We start from the raw sequence: 21,201 nt of genomic DNA on the forward strand, positions 1-21,201 counted from the left end.
TGGTGTGGAAAAGACAAGTCATATAGATTGTTTTTTTTGACAACACATAGCTCCAAGACTGACACAAGAAACATGTCTAAGTAATGGAGATATCTGGTGGCAAAAACCCTAAGTGTACAGCACAGTGTGTGTAGTCGGCGACTGACACAGTAACCAATCCAAATATTTTGAAAGCAGAATTGCACATTTATTTTTCCACCAAAAAAACAAAGATTTTATTAGGAATGACGTTTGTGGGAAGATTGGGATACTTTGGGGGTGTGGAGAGACGAGGAACGGCTGAAGGCTGAGGAAGGGGTTCTAGGAGAAGGGGAGACGAAAGTACTGGGGGAAGGGAGCTCTGGAATGGACATGGAGACAGGTTGAGACACATTAGGAGGAGAGGGTGGATGGACGAACAAAGTTTTTTTTTTCTTTTCTTTGGCCCAGGAGTATCCTGCCTGGACCGACTTCCACCGTGTGACCGCCTTACTTTGCTCGACCACTTGGAGATGGTGGACCGTGGCATTGACCTGTAAAATATCAAATGCGGGTCACCACTCTGCTGCTCTGTGGTGGTGGTGCTCCTAGAAGGGGCAGTGGTGGTGCTCCTAGATGGAGACAAAGTTGTGTCGGTGCTCATAGTAGTGGCGGCAGTGGAGATGAAACAAGGAGACAAACTCGTGTTGGTGCTCAAAGAAGTGGCGGTGGTGGTGATCCTTGGAGATGTAGTCGTGTCGGTGCTCCTAGAAGGAGGCTGCGTGTCGGTGATCTGAGCAGCAGTTCTGGCGGGACTCCGAGGAGGAGAATTGGTGGCGGTGCTCTTTGGATGAGGAGTGCTGGTGGTGCTCCTTTGATGAGGCGTGCTGGCGGTGTTCCTTTGATGAGGATTGCTGGCGGTGCTCCTTTGATGAGGAGTGCTGACGGTGCTCCTTTGATGAGGAGTGCTGGCGGTGCTCCTTTGATGAGGAGTACTGGCAGTGCTCCTTTGATGAGGAGTGCTGGCTGTGCTCTTTTGCTGAGGAGTGCTGGCGGTGCTCCTTTGATGTTGACTGGTGGTGTCGGTGGCCGAAGCAGGTTCTGTGGTGGTTTTGCTCCAAACAGGTGATGCTGTGGCGGTGGTGGTGCTCCATATAGGAGCAGCACTTGCCATAGGGGTGGTGGCGGAGGAGTGTCCAGCAGCACTCAGACTTGGTGTGGTGTAGTGGTGTCCGGCTTCGCTGGGAATGCTGGTGGCCATGCAGTGGTATGCAGCAGAAGTCGGTAGGGAGGTGTAGCAAGTCAGCGGTGGCACTGTTGGAAATGACACCACTGACTGCTGCACATACCGATTCTGCTGCATAGCCTGCAAGTAAGCAGTGTTGCAGGCCTGTAACACACTCAGCTGTTGCTCAGGACTAAAGTGTTACACCATGCGCTGTTCAATTTTACTGGAAAAATGGTGCGCTAGTCTGTTGAGGTCGGCCTCCAAACGGTCAAGGCGCTGGTCGACAGAGTGGAAGCGGTGTTCCATGTGGTTGAAACCAAGTTCCATCAGGGAAAAAATGCTTTCCATTCTGGCGGACAGCGCCTTGAGGCTGGCCTGAAAGGCCTCGCTCAAGTGCATGAATTCGGGTATGACAGGCCTGTCCAAGGCCCTCTGCCGCTGGCGGGTAGTGCCCGCATAACCAGTGACAGAGACCTGGGACAGGGGAACACTTGATGGACCAGCTTCCTGGTCACCAGCTGTCTGTGCTGCTGACCTGCAAGATGCTTCCTGGCTGTCGGATGGCTGGGACGGGTCCGAGGTCGATCGATGAAGAACCGCTCCCGGGACAGGTTGCAGGGTGCTGCTCCAAGTGCTGTGGAAAGAAAGGGAAAACATTACTATCATGCATTAACAAGAAGCATCAGCTGTGGAATAGAAAAGCACATAGTAATAAAAAAAAACTAAAAAAAAAACTTACGCTCTGCTGGCAAGGACCGGTCTCAGGAAAGCCAACTCGCGATGATGGCGGAACTTCCTTCTGTGCCTTGCCGCTGAACCACTGCGAACCAGTCTCTCAGCACGAACATCAGCGTTGAAGCGGTCCTTTATCAAGCGCCAACGTGTGCAGACTTTGTTCACTGTTGGGAAAAGAAAAGAAAAAAGACAATGCAATGAAGGCAACATAATTATCAGCACACACACCTGATAGAACTTTGCAAACAGTCAATGCTGCAGCCCAAAAAAATTCTATGCACAATGCAGTCACTGTTGATCCTGAGGACACTGTTATTTTTCCTGCTAGAATATATGTATCAGGCAAAACAACAGTATCATCAGGAGCAAGAGTGAAAACAGGATAAAGACAGCAGTTCAATACACAAAGCAATCACTGTTTTCCAGAAGGCATTGGTGTGTTTGATGCAAGAATATATCTTGCAACAAACACACCAGTACCATCAGGACCACAAATCAAGGCAGCTTCAAGACAGCAGTTCAATACACAAAGCAATTACTGTTTTCCAGAAGGCATTGGTGTGTTTGATGCAAGAATATATCTTGCCACAAACACACCAGTACCATCAGGACCATAAATCAATGCAGCTTCAAGACAGCAGTTCAATACAAAAAGCAATCACTGTTTTCCACAAAGCATTGGTGTGTTTGATGCAAGAATATACTGTATCTTCCCACAAACACACCAGTACCATCATGACGATAAATCAGTGCAGCTTCAAGACAGCAGTTCAATACACAAAGCAATCACTGTTTTCCAGAAGGCATTGGTGTGTTTGATGCAAGAATATATCTTTCCACAAACACACCAGTACCATCTGGACCAAAAATCAATGCAGCTTCAAGACAGCAGTTCAATACACAAAGCAATCACTGTTTTCCAGAAGGCATTGGTGTGTTTGATGCAAGAATATATCTTGCCACAAACACACCAGTAGCATCAGGACCATAAATCAATGCAGCTTCAAGACAGCAGTTCAATACACAAAGCAATCACTGTTTTCCAGAAGGCATTGGTGTGTTTGATGAAAGAATATATCTTGCCACAAACACACCAGTATCATCTGGACCAAAAATCAATGCAGTATCACTGAGCATCTTTATACTTACTGAACGCCCTTTCTGAAGTTGGAGAGGCGCTGTCCCAGCCATCCATCATCGTTGCGGCCACCTCATTCCAGAGCTGCCGGGTCACCACTGTGTCTTTGTACTGATGGTCACGGCTGTCCCACAACGGGATATGCTCCTCAACAAGGCGGATCAGGTGCTCGTTGTCTATGTACACTTCTTCGTCATCCTAGTTTTTCCTATAGGAAAAAAAATATTAGAATCTTTGTAATTTTGGAGAATAAAAAAGATAGAAAAAGAAACAGAGAAAAAGCAAGATAAAAGATGAAAATAAAGACAGAAAAAAAAAGAACAGACTATATACTAACATTACGTCTCCTCGCCACGACTTGACTACGCTGCTCCTGCTCAGAATCCTCCCGCTCAGGCTGCTCCCGCTCAGACTGCTCCCGCACTTCAACTTCACTGACCGTGCCCGATGTCTGTAAAGAAAAAAAAATTATTACACATTTCTAGAGGCAGCTATACTTACCCAAAGGCAGCAACATCCTCACCTCACGATCAATTTGGGCCAGTTCTTGTCGAAATGGTGAATAGACCAATCCAGAAGAAGACATGCTGAAATTTAAACAAAAAATACATTAGTACATTATAAAATTGTACGGGACACACAGACATTATGTTGAAGAATACTCACATTTTGGCTTCTGAAGCTTGAATCCACAGTTGGAAGGCTCTTCTATTCTTGTCTGGTCTCTGCAAGGCTGTCTGTAGAGTATTGGTCTGGCCCTGAAGACACCTTCTTTTATCTAGACTCCTCTCAAACAATGTTGCTTGTTTAGGGGGAGGTTTAGACAAGTGTCTAGACATTGTTTACTGAAATCGCATCCGCGCACAAAGCGCTGATGTGCGCGCATCTAAGCAAACGTCAGCAACCCCATAGACTGTAATGTTATTTTTGGGCGCTCACCGTGCGTGCGCGATTTTTTTAACGATGTAGGCGGAACAAAAAATGCAACATGTAGCGTACGGCGCGTCTGGGCGCACACCTGTAAAATGCACAGCGTACACTAAACGCTGATGAGTGCGTGCAATCGCAAGACCCGGCGACAACCATGTTAGAGATAGGGGAACATTGCGCGTGCACCCTATAGCACACGATACGCTGCGCGATAAAATGCTAGTGTGAAACCAGCCTTAGGGGTGCATGTCTCCAGAAGCATGAGTTGGACATAACCTACTTGTCACTGCAACATACTGGTCACTACAGCGTACTGGTCACTACAACAACAGTTTGCAATTTTCACTAGGTAACATTCATTGCTGCTTGTTTCTGGAAAACATCCATGGAGCATGCATTCTCTCCATCTTTGTTAAGATTCCCCCTTACATTTATGGCTATTTGGCCAGATTTAGTTATTGATTTATGGGATGGCAGCGGGTTTCTCTTTCTGTTAGTATAGCAGACACACACGTCACTTGACATGGTGTGTTTGTGTTTCTTTCAGGCTGGTGACCATTTGTTTGTCCTTTACGCATCTATTTACCTGTTTGTTCTGACTTTTATGATACCTGCTTAATTATAAAAATGTACCATTTTAACCTTTATAGTACGTTTCCTCTTATGTCTTAGTTTGCCTTGGAGTTGACTTTTTTTTTTTTTTTACAAAAGTGGTTGTACTTTTGCACTTTAGGTGTACACTCGTTTCTGCATATAGCATGCAACTTTGTTTTTTGTTTCTAAAAAGTAGGTTTTGTAGAAAAATGGTTGCAATTTTAAAATGTTTCAGGGGATATTTTTGTTCAACCCCTTTAATTAAACCTGAAAGTCTACACTTAAATTGCATCTCAGTTGTTTAATTTTAAATAAAAAACAGTGGCATGCAGAGCCCAAATCATGAAGATTAGGTCACTGTAAAAATATTTCTAGACCTAAGTGTGTATTACTTTACTTTTTGAAAGATAATGGGACCTAAGTTGACCTCTGTTGCCTCATCTGTCATCTGTACATACTAAATTTATTTTGCATGGTTAGGAAATAAAATTTTGAGCATTCATATCTCTATTGCGTAACATTGTTTTTTGCCTGCTCTATCATGAATCACATTTTGTCTTTTCTTTCATTAATAAATGGAGAATAATGACCGTCAGTTAAGCTATTGAGATCTATATCTTTTATGGGTTTTTTTTCATGGAAGTTTTATGACCCCTTGGTTACATTGTTGTATTTTACCTCTTTTTTAAGTAATTATTAAGACATTTCTGGTTATAATGTTTCATAGAGTTTTTGTCTTTTACAAATAGCTTGCCTTGTAAACACTTTCCAGGGTAAGCTTAAAACTTTTTTTTACCACTTCTACTTTTTTTTAGCATGGCATATTTCTCTTGTAGATATGTTCTATAAATAATTATGCAATGGTTTTATTTGTCTAATATATTTCTTAATGATCAGATTTAGAACTCATGTCATATAAAAATTCTGCAAAAATATTGGACATTCATATATTAAGACATACTTAAAGATTGCATAGGGTAGAAAATACAACAACTTTGCTTTAAGTGAAAAAATAGTTTGTCATTATGGTTTTGTAATGCTTAATACTCATATTTGTGCAGTAATTTTCACTGTAATTAATTCATTTACTTTGTGTCACCATCATAGGACTGTGTCTAGTAATCAGTCATACACGACATAAGTCGTTTATATGAAGAATAGCTTAAATTACTACTTAGGATATTTAAATTCTAAAAGACAATTGGCACTATTAGCCATAGCAACTGTTAGATTAAAATATTTTTTAAGTTGTTTGGAAAAATAAACTGGTAACTGGATTGGTTTCTTTGGGCGACTCATCAAAATACACTCTCTTGACTCTCTTGACTCTTTGGAATTCTTTAGGATCAACAGCTTAAATTACTGGCTCTTAAATAGAGATGAGCGAACTGTTCAAGGTTCATTTCAGTGAACGTCCTAATGTATATTTGAATTCAATGGGAGGCAAAAACAAATGCATAGACAACACCTAAAGGTGAGCCAAAAAGCTTCCCAAACAGCTCAAATTAGAGGCAGACACCATGAAAATTGGAATCAATTGACCCAGAGTTCAAATAGTATAATTGCGCAGCATGGATGCATGGGACAGGGCTTGGATCAGCATTTCTAGCTGAAACATTGATCAGTAACAGGTGGGTGAGTGACAGGTGTAGGCCTGGTGCTTTGAGATATCTGCCAAATTCAGGCAACACACATGAAAAGACCCAACTTGAAATCCCAATATTTCCAAAAATTAGGGACAGACCCGAGAAAAGTGGCATCAATTCACCTGGCATAGAAATTTGATAATGGCACAGAAACAGTAAGCCATGGGCAATGCATGAGGTATCAGGGTCTGGGCCAGCATTTAGTGCTTTGAATTTAAGTTTCAATTAGTATGAGGTGGGTGAGAGAGCAGTGTAAGCCTTCTTTGCTGGGAGCCCTGATAACTCATGAAACATCTCAAACTGATTTTTTCCAGCCACACTCAGGAGGCACAAAAATTAGCTTGGAAGAGGATTAATGTTAGATAAATGTAAGGATGGTAACACAGATAGTTGACTGATCAATTGACGTACAGTAGAACATTTTATAATGGCATGCAAGCAGTCAGCCATCGGCCATGCATGAAGTATCAGGAATTGGGCCATCATTTAGAGCTTTGAATTGAAGTTTCAATTAAGATGAGGTGGGTGGGTGTGTGAGTGGTGTAAGCCTGCTTGCTGGGAGCCCTGATACCTCATGCAACAGCTCAAACTGCTTTTTTGCCCAGCCATATTAAGGTGGCACAAATATTAGCTTAATGTTATAAATATTTAAGGAGGGTAACACAACACTAAAGTGGCACCAATTTCTCAAGAGTAGTAATAGTATAATGGGCCTCTGACACCCTTTCCACTAAAGGTAACCCACTAGATGAGGGCCCAACTTGGAGTCTCCACATTTCAAAAAATTATTGTCACACACCACTAAAGTGGCATCAAATTCCCCACAGTACAAATAATATAATGGGCCTCTTACATCCCTTTCACTACAGGCAACCCATCAGATGGAGACTTAACTTAGAGTCTCCACATTTTAAAAATATTGTTTGTAACATCAGCAGCAGTAGCAACAGCAGGCACAGAAGCAGCTATAAAGGTGTCACAGACTGCAATAATGGGAGATCAATGCATGACAATAAAAACGACACTATCGCCTAGTCTGCCGAGTCTTTGTCTGGGATGCAAAAGTCATTGGAGACCCATGACTTGTTCATCTTCATGAAACTAAGGTGGTCTACACTTTTAGGGGACAGCTTGGTGTACTTATCCATCAGGACACCACTAGCAGCCCTCAAAGGCATGACAGACAAGCCTCAGGCCACTATTCTATTTTTAAAGACCAAAATGCAAAACTGTAGCAAGAAGGCACTCATGTTTCGGGTGCTTCCATGGTTTGTTAGTGGCTGGGTAACACTCAAGTGATGCTGATGATGGCATCCTCAGCTCTAACCATCTTAGTAGTCATTTAGTGATAATAAAAATATGTAATAATTTTTATTTCTAGAGTGCCAACATATTTTGCAGCACTTTACATTTTAGAGAAGACTTGTACAGACAATAAAAGACATTACAGCATAACAATAATCACATAAATCAACAGATACCAAGAGGAAAGAGGGCCCTGCTCGCAAGCTTACAATCTATGAGGAAATAGGGGAGACATGAAAGGTTGATGGTAAAAATTGCTTTCAGTGTTCTGTCCAGTCATATTAGTAAGAAATCAGATGTTCTTGTAATGCTGCATGAACTGATTATCATCTAGAATATTTAATTGCATAAAGAGTGTGAGAACATGAAGCAAGGAACCTGGTTATGGTGAAAATTTTGAATGTGCAACACAGGAATAGTTATGTAAATGTGTTGAGGCGGTAGGTCAGTCTGAAGAAATGCATTTTTAGGGCACGCTTCAAACTTTGAGAATTGGGGATTAATCGAATTATCTTGGGTAGTGCAATCCAAAGAATTGGCACAGCACCTGAGAAGTCTTGGAGACAGGAGTGGGAGGTTCTGATTACTGAGGATGTTAACCTCAGGTCATCAGCAGAACGGAGGGCACGGGTAGGTTGGTAGACTGTGCATAAGGGTGCAGATGTCCTCCACTCCGCAAATGTGATTTGCGCCACATCAGTACTGCTTTGACCAAGGCTATGCAAAAGAACATAATGCACCAGGGCTTGTCGCTGCTGCCACAGTCACTGCAACATGTGCAGAGTGGAATTTCACTATGTTGTTACATTGCAAAGCAAATGGTTAACAGGTAGGCCAAAAGACCTCATTTGACCTGATGATTCTCCCCTTCCTCGCATTATTTTGATTGCCATTTTCCTGAATTGTAGATGACCAGCAAAATGTAAAAAAACTAAAAAATATGATATGTCACGGCTAACCTCTCCAGCCACCTGCACTGCTTGCTCTCCCATATATGAACCTTGGTGTCTCTTCTTAACATAATAGTAAAAAGAGGGGATGATAACCTTACAGTTGACAGTGAGCAGCAGAGGTGAGTGATGAGGTATCAGTTTTTTGGTTCTACATCTTAAGTTTATTATGCTTTGGATTCACTACTGACTAAATTTGCTGCAAATCTATTTTTTTAAATTAGCTGTAAATTGATTTTTGTGGCCAATCCATACAATTTGCTGAATTGGAATCTCATCAGATTCGCTTATATTTAGCCAAAAGTGAATACAAATTGATGCAAGACAGAAATAAACATCTTACGTATTTTTTAGAGCCATAAAGGTAAGGTTACCAACCTTCTCTACCATTCTTATAATCCTTCTTCAGCTTTCTCTACAAATATCATGAATATTGTACAGGAATGCATAGTATGTGAAGTTAATATGACCTGACAGCAACTGAGCAGCGAGATTTTTTTTTTTTTTTTACATTGGATGTAAATGTCAACTTATAGTGATAAGACTGGATTGAAACACAGGTTTTTTATATGTTTATGGTAACTTTTTATGCCATATTTTCTAATTTAAAAAAGTTATGACAAGATGTTGATTTAAAATCTATTATAAAATTATTATTATTATAAGATGTAAATACACAAGGTTTAGTTTTTGACATTTTTTAGTGATTTTGACATTCAAAAATATCACCAAAAACATTTGTAAAATTTAAAGAAAGAATACCATCACTGTAAGCATTTGAAAGGCATGACACTTCTACAAGTATTTTAAAATTCTAAAAAATATGTGTAAAAGATTCTTATCTGTTAAACCTCTAGCATTAAATTATTTATATAAGTATTCACTAGAGTTGAGCGAAACGGGTCGGTCAAATTCAAAAGTCGGCGACTTTCGCTGAAGTCGGGTTTCATGAAACGAAACCCGACCATAGCGTGAGGTCGGCCACGAGGTCGGCGACCAGAGCGCCAAAGTCGCGTTTCAAATGATGCTTCCAGCGCCCTTTTTCAGCCAATGATGGAGGACGCAAACTGTGGGCAATGCGATGACATGGGCAGCAGTCACCACCATCTTTGAGAAGGGCATGCAAGTGATTGGCTGGCTTTGTGTGGCGTTTCAGGGGCTATAAAAGGGCATGCACACCGACCGCCATCTTACTTCTGCCGATCTTAGCATTAGGGAGAGGTTGCTGCTGCTGATTCAGAATAAGGGAGAGCGTTAGGCAGGGAAGAAGAACCAAAAAACTGCTTCTGCTGTTAGCGATTTCCACTGTGCAACACAACAGTTTGTGTGCAGTGACAGGGGAGGATATATTTTTGTGCATCAGCTCTGTTGGTTATTAGGCTGCCTTATAAGGCTCCCTGATAGCTGCATTGCTGTTTGCACACTGCTGTGCAAACTGCTTTATCAAAAGCAAAAATACTTTTCTTCCTCTTTTCTGCACCGTTACCAAGCGTTCATTTTTCCACACTTTTGTATGCAGCAGTCCTGCTTATTAGGCTGCCTGCGTCCATACTTGGACTGAGAGTATCATTGTCAGCCTCCTAAAATCTCTAGTGAGATCCAAATTCTCACCAATACTATATACACCCTCCACCTTGTCATACACCATCCAATTTCAGCCTGTTACATTGAGGTGTAATCTCTACTGGGCCTGAGACAATAGTTCAGCGTCCTCAAATCTCTAGTGAGATTCAAATTCTCACCAATACTACATACACCCTCCACCATGTCATACACCATCCAATTTCAGCCTGTTACATTGAGGTGTAATCTCTACTGGGCCTGAGACAATAGTTCAGCGTCCTCAAATCTCTAGTGAGATTCAAATTCTCACCAATACTACATACACCCTCCACCTTGTCATACACCATTCAATTTCAGCCTGTTACATTGAGGTGTAATCTCTACTGGGCCTGAGACCATAGTTCAGCGTCCTCATATCTCTAGTGAGATTCAAATTCTCACCAATACTACATACACCCTCCACCTTGTCATACACCATCCAATTTCAGCCTGTTACATTGAGGTGCAATCTCTACTGGGCCTGAGACAATAGTTCAGGGTCCTCAAATCTCTAGTGAGATTCAAATTCTCACCAATACTACATACTTGTTTTACAGTACCATATAGCTGGTGGTATTTTGGGTACATTTTCACAAAAATGAGGAAGTATGGTGAAAGAGGCCGTGGAAGTGGGTGGGGGTTGCCAGCTGGTCCTGATGATGGTGGTGTTGGTGGTGCATCTGTTGGTAGTGGCAAAAGCACAATAGCATCTAAGGCAGGAGGTGTTGAGCCTGCATCATCGTCTGGCTCCACAAGGCCTCGAAGGCTCCCTTTTCTGGGAGTAGGTAAACCGCTTTTAAAGCCGGAGCTTCAGGAACAAGTTTTGGCTTACATTGCTGACACAGCCTCCAGCTCTCTTGCCTCCTCTTCTGAAGTTTCAAAAAATAAAAGCACTGAGTCATCAGTGGAGGCTCCTGGTCAGGAACAACACCTTTGCTTGTGTTCTTCACCCCTACCAAAAGTGAAGGATGCGGCAGGCCACACTACAGATTACACCATGGAGCTCTTTTCACATACCATGCCTGGGTTATCAAGTCAAATCGTGAATTCCCCAGTCCAAGATGAATCTGACATGGAGTGCACTGATACACAGCCACTGCTAGATTTTTCTGCTGGTACATTCACTCAGAGCACTACATTGTCCTCGCAGTGTACTGAGGCAGAATCAGACCCTGTTGAAACTCAGGTGCCCCTTCCCGCATACTATACCACCTTACATGGTGACACAGAGGAAGGTGCACATGAAATTGAAGAGGAGGTGATGGATGACCCAGTTGTTGACCCAGATTGGCATCCACTGGGGGAAGAGGTTGCCGCTGCCAATAGCTCAGAAGAGGAGGAGGAGGATCCACAGCAGGCAACGACATTGCAACAGCTGTTATCTGGCAGGACCATAGCAGTCCAAAAACGGGTTACAAAACCAAAAGAGTTGCAGGACAGCTTAGCCAGACGGTCAAATTAGCACAGCATGCAAGGCCTCAAAATGTCGTCATAGTAGGAAGAGTGCAGTGTGGCACTTTTTTGAACAAAATCCTAATGATCAGGCAAAAGTTATCTGTAAGAAGTGCGCAAAGACCTTTAGCCGAGGGAAAAATCTGAGAATTTTGAATACCAGTTGCATGCTAAGACATTTAACCACCATGCACTGCAATTGCAAGCGTGGACGGACTACCAAACCTCACGTACCACATGTGCACCTGCTCCAAACGAAGGTAGTCAGCAACGCTACATCGCTTCCCCCACTGTAAGCCCACCGGTTAGCACACCACCAGCAGCAAATGTCGAGGTGTCATCGCAAGGGCAAATCAGTCATGGAATCACAATGTTATTGCTATGAAAGACTGAATCTAGGCCATCAGCAACACTACCAACACCATCACCATCACCAACCCTCTCTCAGTCCGCCATGTCCACTGCTAGTTCCACCATATGCAGCTCTCAAGTCCACCTCACCCTACCAGAGACTCTGAGTAGGACAAGAAAGTACTCACCCTCTCATCCGCGTACACTGGCTTTGAACGCCCACATTGCTAAACTAATCTCGTTAGAGATGATGCCCTACCGGTTGGTTGAAAGCAAGGCTTTCCACGAGCTCATGGCCTACGCAGTACCATGCTATGACCTACTCAGTCAGCACTTCTTTTCACGAAAAGCCATCCCAGCCCTCCATGTGCATGTGAAAGACCGCATTGTCCATGCACTCAAGCAATCAGTGAGTGGAAAGGTGCACCTCACAACAGATGCATGGTCCAGTAGGCATGGCCAGGGCCATTATGTGTCCATCACTGCGCACTGGGTTAATGTGGTGGATGCAGGGTCCACAGGGGACAGCGACGGTGGGACAGTGCTGCCTAGCCCATTGTATAGGAAACAGTTGGCTGTAGGCATTCGACCCTCCTCCTCCTCCTCCAGAAGCGAAAGCTCATCCAAAGAGTGCAGTTGCACGAGCACTCCATCCGCAGCTGCCAGTGTTGCACACGAGGTGTCCCACTATCGAACAGTTAGTGGTAAGCGTCAGCAGGCTGTGTTGAAGATGATGTGTTTGGGCGACAACAGACACACCGCGGAGGTACTGGCCGACTACTTGCAGCGACAAACTGAGTCATGGCTGGGCAGTCTACATCTTGAGGCAGGCAAGGTAGTTAGTGATAACGGCCGGAATTTTGTGGCAGCCATAGCCCTTTCAAAACTCAGACACATACCTTGCCTGGCTCACACCTTGAACCTGGTGGTGCAGTGCTTCCTCAATAATTATCCGGAGTTAACAGCCCTGCTCCATAAGGTGCGAAGACTGAGCTCGCACATCCGCCGGTCGCCCGTACACTCCAGTCGTATGCAGAATCTGCAGCGATTGCTCCACTTTCCCAAGCACCGCCTAATTATCAAGGTTGCAACAAGGTGGAACTCCACTCTGCACATGGTTCAGAGGCTGTGCGAACAGAGGCAGGCTGTAATTCATTTGTGGGAGGATACATGGTCAGGTGGTTTGCGGGCAGACATGGAGTTGTCTGGTGTGCAGTGGTCGAAGCTGAAAGACCTCTGTAAAGTCCTTCAGTGTTTTGAGGAATGCACACGGCTGGTATGCGCAGACGACGCCATCATAAGCATGAGCATCCCACTTATGTGTCTGCTCATGCAAACTTTGACGCACACTAAGGAGCAGGTGTATGCAGCCGAGGAGGAAGAGGATAAGGGAAGCCTTGATGACAGTCAGCCATTGTCTGCTCAGGGAAGTCTCGTGGACAAGGTGGAGGAAGAAGAGGAGGATGTTGGGGATGAATATTTAGGGGAGGAGGATGCTTCTCAGGGGGCAAGACAAAATCTTGGCATTGCAAGGTGAGGTACAGGGTTTGTGCGTGACTGGAGGGATGTTGATTTGCCAGAAAGTGCTCCTCCACCCATCACTCGCAGCGCATCATCGACACCTGGAACATTGGCCCACATGTCTGATCATGCCTTGCAGTTCCTAAAAAGGGACCCCCGCATTGCCAAAATGATGAACGATGACGACTACTCGTTGACCAGCATCCTGGATCCACGCTATACTGTAAAGACAAATTCCAAAACATCATGCCACAGAAGAACCTAGAGCTAATATTGGCTAACAAGCAAGCAACTCTGGTAAACCATTTGTTTGAGGCATTCCCAGCACACAGCGGCGGTGATGTTTCATGGCGTTGGACACAGGGATTTTATGACCATGTTGTAGACTGATCTTTCAAGTACTGCTCACACGACTGGTAATACTGCATCGATTGAAAGTGACAGGAGACAGCAGTTGTCAACTATGGTAACAAACTACTTCTCCTCCCATATCGATGTTCTCCCTCACCGGTCATTCCCCTTTGACTATTGGGCCAGTAAACTTGACACCTGGCCTGAATTGGCACAATATGCCTTACAGGAGCTCGCTTGCCCTGCTGCTAGTGTGTTATCCGAAAAAGTCTTCAGTGCTGCTGGATCAATCCGGACAGAAAAAAGGACCCGCCCTGTCGACCCAAAATGTTGATGATCTAACCTTCATTAAAATGAACCATGCATGGGTTTCAAAGGATTTTGTCCCACCCTCCCCTGCTGACACGTAGGTTGCCAGAAAAATGGCTCACTTTTGCCCTTCTCTTTCGCGGACTTCTCCAATTACTCCATTTGCAGCTGCTGAATGTCCAACATCAACATATGCCATTTTTCCACCTCCCTAACTGGGCTGCCTCCCCCCACAAGGTGGGGGTCACCACCTGGCACATGCACCCGTGCGACTGCCATTGCCCTGGACAGGTGGGTGGGCCCACTCTTGGGCAACGGCACTGGCACAGGGTCCCTCATAGTACAATCAAGTGTCTCTGATGGTGGGGGTGCACACCCGCCGTCAGACACGCCGGCATACTATGAGGGGCCCTGTGCCAGTGCCGTCCCCAAGGAGTGTGCCCCCCGCTTGCTCAGGATCACAGCACTTGCAAAGTTGAAATACTTACCTCTCCCTGCTCCACCGCCGTGACGTCTTCCGCATTTCTTGACGGTGACATTCTGGTCAGAGAGTGTGATGACATCATGTCTGTACGCCCTCTGTCTAAACAGTCCAAGTGCAGTGAGATGGAAGATGGGGACAACGAGGAGTCCAGACTAGTACAGGGATTCCCTAGCGAGGAGACTTATTTAATTGTTTTCAATGTTAGGACAGCAATTTTTGGGGAGCACTATACTCTGGAGAATGATATATGAGGCCCACCATACACTGGAGCATTCTAAAGGTGGACATCAGACACTGGAGCAGCATTTACAGGGCCTATTATACACTGCAGCATTAGAAATGGGGCCCATTATATATGGAGCATTATTTAGGCCCATAAGACAGTGGAGCTTCATCCATGGGGACCAACATATACTGTAGCATTATGTGGAGCTCATCATATACTGTATGGAACATTATATGGGACCAATGATTCTGTATGGAGAAATATATGGGCCTCATTACTCTGTATAGCACACTATGCGGTGGCCATAATACTGTATGGAGTAATATACTGTCCGTTTTTGGAACTATTGGAGAATTTAAAATGGATATCAATCAAGAGATGTAAGAAGTGAAGTATTTTTCACTGCACTATACCGCTATTTCTCTGCTGTATCAGAGGATCAAGAATTGTGGCATGTGTTAAAGGAGCCCAGTGACCCTCTTTGGCCCAGGGCCCACGAAAATCTGGAACCAGCCCTACCCCCCACTACTTTAGCCAAATAACCCCCAGTTTTCAATGCCTAACTATTATTATAAAGTAAATTAAGGTTGACAAGCTTAAGTAATAAGAATTGATGTTTTTGGCATTAAAATGGGCACTGTAGGTGTGTTTCCTGTCCTCCACTCACTGCCGACATTGGTTCCCCATTAACTTGCATTGGGTTTCGTGTTTCAGTTGGCCTTCGACTTTTCATGATAATCGGCCGATTGCGTTCGACCCGACTTTTGAGAAAGTCGGGTTTCATGAAACCCGACTCGACCCGAAAAAAGTCAAAGTCGCTCATCCCTAGTATTCACCATATTTGTTTGCTGTTTCTATTGTATGTTGGTAGAGTTGAGCGAAAAACAGGTCGGTCAGATTCAAAAGTCACCGAATTTCGTCATTTTTTTTTTTGTTTTATTTTGATTGGCGCAAAAAGGGGGGTGATTTGAACTTTTAGGTTTTTTATTTTTTTTATTTTTAAACATTATTCTTTACTTTTGGCATGCTTCAGTAGCCTCAATAGGAGGCTAGAAGCATGCACAACCCGATCGGCTCTGCTACATATGGGCGAAGAGCAGATCGCCCATATGTAGCAGATTTACTGCTGTGCTTTGAGCGCCGACCACCGGGTGGCGCTCAAAGTCATCTGCCTGGAACAACCATAGAGGTCTAATAGAGATCTGTGGTTGTTCAGGCAACATGACTTCGACCCCCAATCACGTGACGGGGGTCGGCGATGAGCTCATTTCTGGCCCAGCGGCCGGAAATGCTATTCAAATTCCTGAAGTCAGCTTTGACAGCAGGATTTAACTAGTTAATAGGAGCGGGTGGACGGCGATTCCACTCGCGCCTATTGTGGGCACATGTCAGCTGTTCATAACTGTGGAAAACACATGTAACTACAGTAGCCAATCTCTTAGCTCGACAGCTAATGCCAATAAAACCGCCATCAGTGTTAAGCTTAGTGATTGGCTGCAGCTGTCAAATGCATAGCAGACATGATATCATCGGCCATAATCATAACAAGGCACATGAGGGCATGTATAATTTAAAAAGGTGAATCACACACCTTTTCCCGTGTTAAAAATAAAGAGATTGAGGGAAAAAAAATCACACTTGGTATTGCCTCTTCCGTAAAAGTCTTGTCTATCCAATTATAAAATTAATTAATTCATATGGTAAATTATGTAAATAGAAAAAAAATAAATGTGGTAAAATTGTGTTTTTGCTGGCCAACACACCTCCCTTAAAATAAAATTAAAAGAGATCAAAACATTGTAAATAATTCAAGCTAGTATTAATATAACCATAAGTCCTCTCAGTGCTCTATTGCCGAAAAATAAAAGCATTATGGGTTTTGAAAAATGGCAACAAAACCAAAAATATATTCTTTTGCAAAATTTAGAATATTTTACTCCAACTGTCCATGTTAAGTTAAATTTTGGTCTCATCATTCCAAATTACCTTGTTCCAGAAGTTTTGAGACTTGTCTCTGTGCTTTTTTGCGTATTGTAGGCGAGATACTTTGCGGCATTTGCGCAGTAATGGCTTTCTTCTGGTGACTCCACCATGCAGCCCATTTTTCCTCAAGTGCCTCCTTATTGTGCATCTTGAAACAGCCACACTGTTAGTTTTCAGAGAATTCAGTATTTCAGCTGATGTTATTTGCAGGTTTTTCTTTGCATCCCGAACAATTTTCATGGCATTTGTTGACAACATTTTTATTGGTCTATCTGACTGTGGATTTGTTTTTACAGAGCCCCTGGTTTTCCATTTGTTAATCACAGTTTGAACGCTGCTGACTGCCATTATCAATTCCTTGGATATCTTTTTGTGTCCCTTCCCTGTTTTATACAGCTCAACTACCTTTTCCCATAGATCCATTGACAATTCTTTTGCCTTCCCCATAACTCACATTACAAAAACGTTAGCAGCTGGATGAAAGATGCAAGAGTCTGTCTGAATCCCAGAAACTCACTCAGCTTTTATGCACACACACTAATTACAAGCAAACAGGTCGCAGGTGAGGATGCTACCTTGAGTATCCATTCAAACACATTTGTGTCAACTTCTATGCATGTTATTAGGCCCAAATCACCAGGGTATGTAAAGTTTTGATCAGGGTCATTTGGATGTTTTGGGTTGTCATTTTGATTTAAAAAGAGAAAACACAGTAGTTTGACAATAAATGGCTTCACCCAACCACTAACCATGAGTGGAGAAAAAGTTTTGGTGTTATCATTCATATTCTCTGAAAAAAGGCCAAGAAAGCAAAAATTCTGTTTATATATAGATAAACAAGGGAGAAATGTAAGTAAAGTCGACTTTTGGTGTGACCTCCTGTTGCCTTCAAAACATAATTCTATGCACACTTGCACAATGTCAGGTATTTTTGTGAGATTAAAGTCAGATGTATGATTAGCCAATTATACCAAACAGGTGTTAGTAATTATAATTTTCATATGTAGGTTGAAATATAGTCATTAACTAAAACAGAAAAAGCTATTTGGGAGGCTAAAGACAGGACAAAGAATTAACTCTACTACAAAGGTGAGGTCATGAAAGAGAGTTTTATGACAGGTTATACACCATGGCAAGACAGAGTCCAGCCTCAAGACATACTGTAAGGTAGTTACATTGCATCAACAATGTCTCCATGGGGAAAAGATTTCAATGCATGCTGTATTTCAAGATGTGCTGTACAAATTTTTTCAAGAAGCACTAAGAAATTGGCAACGCTGAGAGCCACAAGTAAAGTGGTTAGCTAAGGAAACTAAGTGCAGCAAATGAAAGAGTCCTCAATTATGCTTACTTCACTTTGAAACTGGAAGATGTCCAGCAGTGCCATCAGCTCAGAACTGGCAGTACCCAGTTGTACCTAGCTATACCCATCTACCGCTCAGAGAAGTCTGCCAACCAGGTATGGTCTTCATGGAAGATTGTTTTACAAAAAGCCATACTTTCCACAAGATATGAAGCTGAGTATCTCATCTTTGTATTGAGACATAGCAACTAGGTTGCAGAAAAATGGCAGCAAGTGCTCTGAGTGGAGGAAGCTTACAGCCAATATCATTAAGAACTATCTTCAATATAAAGTATAAGTAGAATGTGCCTGTACAGAAGAACATTTTTACGACATGAAAGCAGAGAAACTTACCCCATACAGCAATGCAGTTAAAGCCGCTGCCTACAATGCAGCAGAATGCAAATGTGAATCCTGGGAAATACCCCACTTAAAGAAAAGCAAGAATTTGTTATTGAATATATATATATAGAATACAGTGAGTATCCTTATTGTTAGTCTGGATATCACCGACATCACTGTCTGTCCTACAGAAAAGAAGAAAAAAGGAATCACACACTAGTAGTACAAAATTAATGAACAGGTGCGCACTGTTGTGAGCTCATTTTCGGGTTTGCCTCTTGCTTCTGGTGAGGGTTATGGAGCTGGCTGTGCTGACAGAGGAGTAGTGAGTTCTCTATCTGGACTCCCTCTGTTGGTGAAGGGAGGTAATGAACCTGATCTAAATGGCAGAGACCGGCCACCTGAGGAAGAGGACTGCGATTGGACATCAGGAGTTTCTGATTGGATTTAAGGCAGCCGACTCCCTAGTTTTTTGCTGGTGATTTTTCCTGACTCTGGCTCCTGGTTTCCAGTTTGGTTCCTGCCTTCCTAAAGCTAAGTTTTCTCTGCTATTGTTCATATGAGTTTTTGTCTGGTTTTTGTGTTCAGCCAGCCCTGGCTGGGACTAGGCTGAATCCCCATTTTGTCTCTGATCAGTTGATCTCTTTTGCTCTGTCTTCAGAATATACCTGAGTGCTGATATAGTGATTTGAAGTCTAGCGACTTCAGGGCCTTTTTCTATCAGACGTGTTGGACATTCTTTTTGGCAGGGTTTAGCGAGGGCCCCATCGTTTGCCCAGCCTATCTTTCTACCTGTGTCTGTGTTTTAATCTTGTTTCACCGACAATACATGTTGGGGGCTGTCTATTGCTTTGGGGTCTGCTCTGGGGCAGTTTAGATTTTCCCTTTCTTTCTTTAGGCTTATTTAGTTCTCCGGCCATGACAAGGCGTCTAGGACCACCGTGGGCACGCTCCACGGCTACTGCTAATTGTTGTGGATAGGATCAGGGTTCTGCAATCTGCTAGTTACCAACCTCTCCAGTTTTCTGGGCTTAGTTTGCTTTTTGTTTTTTCCTCCTCGGTGACTCATTCATAACAGCGCACTATGGTAGGGCCAATTTTCCAGCACATACATGCCCTGTGCATCAGCATATTGCGATTAATGAACATGTGGGCTCCACTATTGCTTATCATGTAGCAAATATAAGGAACTTAAATAACATTTTTTGTTAAGAAATTACAGCAGGGTGTACATAATTTTGTATGGCCCTAAACTTTATGTGCTCTAACAGATCTCATGTGAAGTTGAGAAGAGCTAGGATGTGAAAGTTTGATGTGTAAAACTGGCCTAGGAGTTTATTCACATGTGGCAGATTAATTGCAGAAATGTTTGCAAATCCATTTTGTCCATTTCTATGGGAATGTTTTTGCAGCAAGCACATGGATTTATGTAAACCCTATTCACATGAATGGTGCAGAAATATTAGCAATTGTAATACAACTGTCCAAGCTTTAAAATTAAACTATGCTGTTTTGTGATAAACTTTACCCATGATTAAAATGTACATTATTAATTGTAAGAGGCGAATATGCAGATTATAAACACAATTATTTTATTTTGTAGCATTTTCCTATACTAAACAAGTATTCCAATGATCTAAGATAAAACCTCTTTGTAACTATGCAGAAATCTTCATGATGACATAAGGAAGAATTATAAAAAGTCATAAATATGCTATGATGTCAAGCAAAACATTTAGAAAAATGTAGATTTTCAAAGAATCTCCTCATGCTGTGGCAGCCAGTTGTTAATCTCACTGACAGAAGATAAACTTCAACATTTAGGCAATAAAAGTGATGTTCATCTATCACAGTGTATAAATGCCTCTGATGTCCAGACTTTAAATTATCAAAACTGCCACAGGAGCCAAGAAACCATTTAAATAAATAGGTAACATATCTTAGTCAAGAAGAAAAATGCCATTCTTGTAGATTGCTCTATATCAAGATCCTGCTGATTACCTCTGTGGGTGAAACAAAGCCTAATGAAATAGGTAATAAACATTTCTATAAGAAATATTGAAATATACGTATTAGCATTCTGCTCTATGTGTAATACAAATGAAGGAAAAATATCATTACCATAAAAGACATAGAGAGGAAGTAGTTATAAGGAGACTTTTTCAGTCTTTCTCGTAGCTGCCTTTACATTTTGTGCACCAAATTTATCAAATTGTTACGCGACATTTGACAAATTTGGTTCATTTTAATATATTACATTTCTATCTAGAAATGTTACTACAGTTATTCGATAAACTTCTGACTGGAGTGAGTGTGCTACTTTTAAAAAAAGTTGCAATTTATAAATATTAGTTCACTAACCAGTGCTCACTTTTGAAGAGTACAAGGAATTGGCTAAGAGAAGAAGAAAAATGCAATAGGGTGTTGTCCAGATCAAGGTAGTGATAAGAGGCTGTTCCTCTTATCTAGTGATGTTGTGTGAGACACAACATTTAAATGGTATCAAATAGGGTTACGGCTGCTGCATCTCCACTGGATGGTATATCCAAAGATATCGGATGACCTGCTGTGTTGGTGTGTATCTGATCAAGGAGTCAGAATCAGGCCAAAGCATTGGTAGTGTGTTTTAATCTCTACAGATTTCAAAGTATTCCAACTTCTTCTTCAGGAGAACACAAATATGGTTTAAAGGAGGGGTGATCCCCAAAACTTTTGATGGCGTATCCTTCACTTACATATGTAGTAAATATATGG

This window comes from Dendrobates tinctorius, unplaced genomic scaffold (genome assembly GCF_039654945.1).
Source record: "Dendrobates tinctorius isolate UK_male_01 unplaced genomic scaffold, ASM3965494v1 ptg000144l, whole genome shotgun sequence".
In the NCBI taxonomy this organism is placed as follows: domain Eukaryota; kingdom Metazoa; phylum Chordata; class Amphibia; order Anura; family Dendrobatidae; genus Dendrobates; species Dendrobates tinctorius.